Raw genomic sequence first — 7,120 nt, forward strand, 5'->3', positions numbered from 1 at the left:
GCTCACGCTCCACCAGCAGCGAGAGCTCCCAGACACCTCCGACCTCACTTGGAGAGAAGCCATCATCCGGTGTCTGGAGAGTCTCCGACCCCGAGCCGGAGCCTTATCCCCGGCGAAGTATGTTCCGCCCGCGGCGATGTGGAAACCGCCGCAACAGGCGATGAACGTTGCGCCGTTTACGGCGATGATGGTCCCGTCCAGCCCACCTGATTTCCCGCTGGTCCCGTCCAGCCCCGCACCTCCCGTGCGCCCTCTAATGTCCGCGCTGCAAGCGCGCCCTCTAATGTCCGCGCGGCAAGCGCGCCCTCTAATGTCCGCGCGGCAAGCGCGCCCTCTAATGTCCGCACTGCAAGCGCGCCCTCTAATGTCCGCGCTACAAGAGCGCCCCTTTGAATCCGCGCTGCAAGAGCGCCCCCAAGTGTCCGTGCTGCCAGAGCACCCTCCTGCGTCTCCGCTGGTCTCATCCAGCCCTCCTTCGTCTCCGCTGGTTCTATCCAGCTTCGCGCCTCCCGTGCGCCCTCAAGTGTCCGCGCTGCAAGAGCGCCCTCCTGCGTCTCCGCTGGTCCCATCCAGCCCTCCTTCGTCTCCGCTGGTCCTATCCAGCTTCGCGCCTCCCGTGCGCCCTCAAGTGTCCGCGCTGCAAGAGCGCCCTCAAGTGTCCGCGCTGCAAGAGCGCCCTCCTGCATCTACGCTGGTCCCGTCCAGCTCTCCTTCGTCTCCGCTGGTTCCGTCCAGCTCCGCGCCTCCAGAGCGCCCCCAAGTGCCCGCTCCTCCAGAGCGCCCCCAAGAGTCCGCTCCTCCAGAGCGCCCCCAAGAGTCCGCTCCTCCAGAGCGCCCCCAAGAGCCCGCTCCTCCAGAGCGCCCTCAAGCGCCCGCTCCTCCAGAGCGCCCTCAAGCGCCCGTTCCTCCAGAGCGCCCCCAAGAGTCCGCTCCTCCAGAGCGCCCTCAAGAACCCTCTCCTCCAATGTGGCCCCCAGAGGGGAACTTTCCCAAAGAAATTTTGGGGGGGGGGGCCATATAGTCTCAGTCTGTGTGGCCAGGCCAAGGGCCAAGGCCACGGAGCACCCCGATCCGCCAAGGCCGCCCAAGGACCCCGACCCGCCAAGGCCGCCCGAGGACCCCGACCCGCCAAGGCCGCCCGAGGACCCCGACCCGCCATGGCCGCCCGAGGATCCAGATCCGCCATGGTCGCCCGAGGACCCTCATCTGCCAAGGCCGCCCAAGGACCCCGATCCGCCAAGGCCGCCCAAGGACCCCGATCCGCCAAGGCCGCCCAAGGACCCCGATCCGCCATGGCCTCTCGTGTCTCCTGATCCGCCATGGCCTCCCGTGTCTCCTGATCCGCCATGGCCTCCCGTGTCTCCTGATCCGCCATGGCCTCCCGTGTCTCCTGATCCGCCATGGCCTCCCAAGACTCCAGATCCGCCATGGCCTCCCGAATCTCCAGTCCTGCCATGGCCTCCCAAGACTCCAGATCCGCCATGGCCTCCCGAATCTCCAGTCCTGCCATGGCCTCCCAAGACTCCAGATCCGCCATGGCCTCCCGAATCTCCAGTCCTGCCATGGCCTCCCAAGGCCCCGGATCCGCCATGGCCTCCCGAATCTCCAGTCCTGCCATGGCCTCCCAAGGCTCCGGATCCACCATGGACTCCCGAGTCTCCAGTCCTGCCATGGTCTCCCAAGGCTCCTGATCCGTCCTGGAGGCTTCCCTATCCTATCCTGGTCCTGCTCCAGCCTCCAGGATGCCCGCCCCCCCCTCCCCGATGTTACTGTTACGGTGCGGGACGCACCTTCCGGGGGGGGGGGAGATACTGTAATATGTCAGTTTTGGTTTTGTTCTGTTTCTTCCTTATTTGGTTCTTCCTGCTTTAGTTTGTGTCCTAGTTCTGTTAATTAATTATCGTCATCACCTGTGTTCTATTAATTACCTTGTTTCCTCGTTTGTTCCTCCCCTTTATAAGTCCTCAGTTTTGCCATTATGTTTGTCCGATCTTAAGTTAACATATGTTCAAAGTGTGTTGATGCTACTTATTAAAGATAACGCTTTTGTTTTCACTTTTTCGTCGTGCGCCTCTTTCACTACAACCACGAACCGTTACAGAGTTACAGTCAGGTTTTGGATCTTTGTATATTATATACGACTGATACTGTATTAGAAAGCTGTAGATAGTGGCAAATGGCACAGAATACCACACAGTTGTATTGTATAAATTAATGGCAGTTGGTTTTAATGAGAAATCTCTAAAGGTGGGTTCAGTCCTATCTTGATGACAGAAGCCAGAGAGTTGATATTAAGGGTATATTGTTTGGTCCTTTATCAATCAATTGTGTATTTTAGTATTTTAGGTCCTTTATTTTTTCTCTTATTCATAAATGTGACCCTGGACCACAAAACCAGTCTTAAGTCGCTGGGGTATATTTGTAGCAATAGCAAAAAATACATTGCATGGGTCAAAATTATAGATTTTTCTTTTATGCCAAAAATCATTAGGACATAAATTAAAGATCATGTTCCATGAAGATATTTTGTAAATTTCCTACTGTAAATATATATCGAAGCTTAATTTTTGATTAGTAACATGCATTGCTAAGAACTTCATTTGGACAGCTTTAAAGGTGATTTTCTCAGTATTTCGATTTTTTTGCACCCTCAGATTCCAGATTTTCAAATAGATGTATCTCGGCCAAATATTGTCCATGTCATAACAAACCATACATCAATAGAAAGCTTATTTATTCAGCTTCCAGATGATGTATAAATATACATTTTGAAAAATTTAAACTTAGGACTGGTTTTGTGGTTCAGGGTCACAAATGATCTTAAAACAATATGTTCATAGGAAACTTTTCTTTATGCTGATGATGCAGCAATTTCAGTATTTCATCAAGACAGAGGGGTCCTGGAGAAAATAATGAGTTTGCAGTTAAAGATGTTCAAATGGTCTCTAGATAATAAACATTCTCTACATGTAGGTAAAACTGAAGCCAGTGTTTTTGCTTGAAGAATGAACTGTTTTGGTTAAGATTAATGATATGGTAATAGAATCAAAAAGGTAGTAAACTATTTATTAAAATATTTAATGTTTAATAGATAATAAATTAAGAGGTGATTTTATGGCCAGAAATCTGTTTACGAAAATATGTTGTAAAATTAGGTTTTTAGCAAGTCAAGCAAGACTAATTGGATGTTTATTCCTTAAAATTATTGGCAGGGGCCTTGATTCAACCCCATTTTGATTTTGTTACCCCTTTATGGTATAGTAGTTGTTCCCAGGGTATGAAAGATAAATAAATAAAAACTAATTATTTCGAATAATTTTCAAAATCCACTCTCAAGCGCATTTGCATAGTGTAAGTTTATGTTTAGTGGGAAAAAATATGCGTTTATACACCAGTGCAATTGCATGGAATAAATTACAGCTGTCAATAAAGAGAATAAAAGACTTGGGGAGTTAAAAGAGTGGTAAAAAATGACTGTTTGATGATGCTAGGTAGTTTGTACTGTGGGTGGAAATTGTTTTATAGCAAGTTTTAAATAAGAATTGCGATTAAGTTTTGTAAAATTAGTATTTCATTGGGAGATATTGTTTTTTTTAAATATTTCTTCCGCTCATCTGTACATAGTCTCCATCCTTTATATTAACAGCGAGGACCGCAATGGAAATAAGCCAATGGCTTTATTGTGTTTTTTTTTTATTATCCTTGACAGTTTTTAAAAGTGTAGGCTATGGGATACTTGTTATTTTGTAAAGCTAGTAAAATTGTCAAATAAATTTTAATTCAATCTACTTATTGATTTTATGCTATATGTGTTTATAAGGTCACATTATGGTACAGGGCAGATACCGGGGTTACCTGTGGGTCAAAGAGATGAGCCGGTTCAGGGTACAGGTAAAACACAACCCCCTGCAGAGCTCCAGGAAGAGTCAACCCACGAATCAGCAATACTAGCAGCATCAAGTAAGGAAATGTAGCTGTGAAATATACCACCTACAGGCACAATGGCAATATTAAATTAATGCCAAAAAATAAAACAATTTTATAACAGCAGAGTTTTTTTTTATTGTCATTCTGCCACATAGCTGAAAGCAATGTGACAAAACAATAATTTCTAACCAGTAAATAGAAGAAAAAAAATTCAGAAAGTAATACACACAAATAAAGAGACATTTTTGCCCACCTTGCCTGTAGATTTGACTCCTTTCCAGATGCAGAAATAACATATGATCCACATTGCAATAAGACACTGACACAGAAGAATCTCCCAGTTGATCTTACCGATCTCCTCAATACCTCCAGAGAGAGACAGCACTCTGCGTCTTTAATGAGAGAGTCAGAAAAAATATCCTTTTGTTTTTGGTAGCACTTTATTTTGATAGTCCACTTTAGACATTCTACTAACTATAAGTAACTTTACGTAACTATGTGGCAACTACTAGTCATTGGAGTATTAGTCAAGTCAAGTCACCTTTATTTATTGTGTCAAAGCAACTTTACAGATTGTGTCAAAGCAACTTTTCAATATCAAAATAGGAAAATAGTGTCAATAATGTAAAATCACAAGATTAAACACTCAATTTTCACTATTAGTAGACTGTCTGCTAAATATCTGCTAACACTTTATTTTGATGGTCCCCCAACAGACATGTTCACAATGTTCTTGCAAAACTCAGTATCACTGTAATTATTTACTCCCAGAACTCAGTAGCTGCAGGTGTTGAATTAATCAGCATTGTTCGGTTGAGGGTCAAATTCTTTGCGGCAAGATGCACACAGTCATCTAAGAAAAAGAAAAGTGGGAGAGTAAGATTTGATATTCAGAAGATGGCAGCAGACGGGTTTAACATTATGTTTATTTTATTTAGATCCTCACCTGTGTTCCAGGTGTTGTCACAACTGGCCCAGTTGGGAGCTAAAAGAGAAGATGAGGTAGAAAAGTGCCCAAGACAGAATGACGATGTAATACATGCAACTGTACAGAAGAATCAGTTGTCCTGCATAGCCAATACCTGACAAAAGGACACAGATATAATGACTAGAAGATAATCAAAACAAGAATTAAAGGATGATTTACCCAGTTTAAATGAATGCTGTTTTTTTTTACACTACATGCACTTTGAGTTTTGTGTTTTTCGACTGATTATTTACTAAACCAGATGGTTTCTTTCATGAGTATTTGTCTACTGAAACATATATTCATATCTTTTATTTAACAAAGAAAAAAGGGAAAAGGAAATAGCCGATATAAAGAAAAAAAAGCCACTTCGGCATATGAATAAAACTGCATGATAAAAGTGTTTCAATGCAAAAAGATTAATTGAAATTTAATTGAATATTTTTTAAAGATATTTTACAAATAGATGTTTTTATGACTCTCACCCTTAGCTAATGGACAGAGCCGATGCTAACATGTAATGCCCCCTTCCTGTGTATACTGTCCCAACAGAGGCACACCACAGGTAACCACAAACACCAGGTAGGGTATCAGGAACGCCCCTGAGAACACACCAGTGCAAAAACACATTATTTAAATATCACTGACAGAATGCTAAGGGAGTAGGTGTATTATATATTTAGGTTGCAGCTGGTTTCATACCTCCTCTATACTTGTAGCAGAGGTAAGGAAACCTCCACACGTTACCCAGTCAATCCCATTCCCTGCCACAGCCAGAAGAAACTCTGCTTTACTGCCCCAGTACCCTCTCTCCTCTATTTGTCCTTCTATTCTGTCCATTCCACACAGTTTTCACAAGTTTCCATTGATGTCCAGGCTTCACTAATTCTGCAGTGGTGGTTGATGTACTGCATTCTGGTTAGTTTTCTGGTTAACTGTAGTTTATACAAATGTGTCAAGCTATTCATTGACAGATCCTCCCCAGCTGAACTGACAACCACAGTTACATTATTTAAGAAACAGAAAAGACAGGTAGGCAAAATCAGTAAATAATGCAAAGTGACTGGTTTTAAAACAAGCCTCCAGTTTAGGAAGACATTCAATGCAGCGAATATGTGCGTCCAATTAACATTAATAACTGATGTTAACTGTTTTGTTGTGATCATGTGCAACTTGTATTTCATGGATAATTTTTTTGGTTGGTTCAGTTCATGGCCCAGAACTCCTTATAGGACTTTTCACTTAATTGTACAAAAATCCATATATAACCATGTTTTAAATAAAATATTAAACAAGCAAGCAATAAATAAATAACTAAATTTCCTTAGTTTCTGTGGTGAAGTAGAGTGGATCTTGGTCTTTTTCTTCTTTCAAATACACTTTGAAACTCTCTCATAATCTGTCACTATTCTTCTTGTAATTTCAATTAGTCAAACCACAGTCAAGCTACTATTTTGAGCAAGTAGTTCTCTATGTGTTTACGAAGCCTCTTCCTATAGAGGCACATCAACAGTACTTATTTTGGATATCTCCCTTATCTGAACCATTAATTTCAGCTCTTGGAGTCTCTATTAATGATCTGATGAATTGAGAGCTGGAATGCATAGGGACTCATCAAATCAATCATCAAATCATTTAATAATCTGTTCATTTACAGGACGGTTTGGATGAAACAATTCACTAGAATAAGTCAGAATTTTAAAATCTACATACAGTATGAGCGAAAAAAACATTTAGGAAAAAACTGTTTACTAGAATGAATTACTGTAGGCTTTCCAAATCTACACTTGAGAGAGGAAGACCTACATTGTTTTCTAAGCTACCCTTAAAGCTACTTATATAAGTGTTTGGAGTGGTGTAGTCACAGTGGTGTGCATGCTGAATGTTATGGACACTCTTAAACCATGGTATCAATCATCCTGGCCCTTTGGTCTTGCCCCTGGTCTGCATACCATTTATTACAACAAAAGTTGCCAATAGTTTATATAGTGTTTTTTATTGAAGATAAGTGTTCATTTTGTGTCACCAGGAAACATGTAATAATGTAATAATTTGTTGTTCAGTGAGCCAGATTAATTCAGTAACTGCTTGAACTGATTTAATTTGTGAACAGTGAATCATTTAGCTTGTACACTTGGCCTGCATCCCAATGTGCATACTATCTACCCTATCTGCCCTAAATAGTATTGAAAATTACTAATATCACATAGAATTTAGGATGGATAG

The 7,120-nt window shown here is 42.6% G+C and overlaps 1 pseudogene across 1 annotated transcript in view; it reads right to left on the reverse strand.

Moving 5' to 3' along the window:
• LOC306842636 (sodium- and chloride-dependent GABA transporter 2-like) overlaps positions 1 to 5,734 on the reverse strand; it is a 31,023-nt pseudogene extending 25,289 nt beyond the window's left edge. The window contains exons 1-5 of the transcript in view: positions 5,597 to 5,734; positions 5,380 to 5,496; positions 4,874 to 5,009; positions 4,693 to 4,780; positions 4,181 to 4,319 (exon numbers count right to left, since the gene is read on the reverse strand). The product of the transcript in view is annotated as a sodium- and chloride-dependent GABA transporter 2-like (transcript). The remainder of the gene's footprint in view (positions 1 to 4,180; positions 4,320 to 4,692; positions 4,781 to 4,873; positions 5,010 to 5,379; positions 5,497 to 5,596) is intronic.
• Between the last annotated feature and the right edge of the window lie 1,386 nt (positions 5,735 to 7,120).

The sequence above is a fragment of the Barbus barbus genome (genome assembly GCF_936440315.1).
Source record: "Barbus barbus genome assembly, chromosome: 23".
NCBI classification, from domain to species: Eukaryota; Metazoa; Chordata; class Actinopteri; order Cypriniformes; family Cyprinidae; genus Barbus; species Barbus barbus.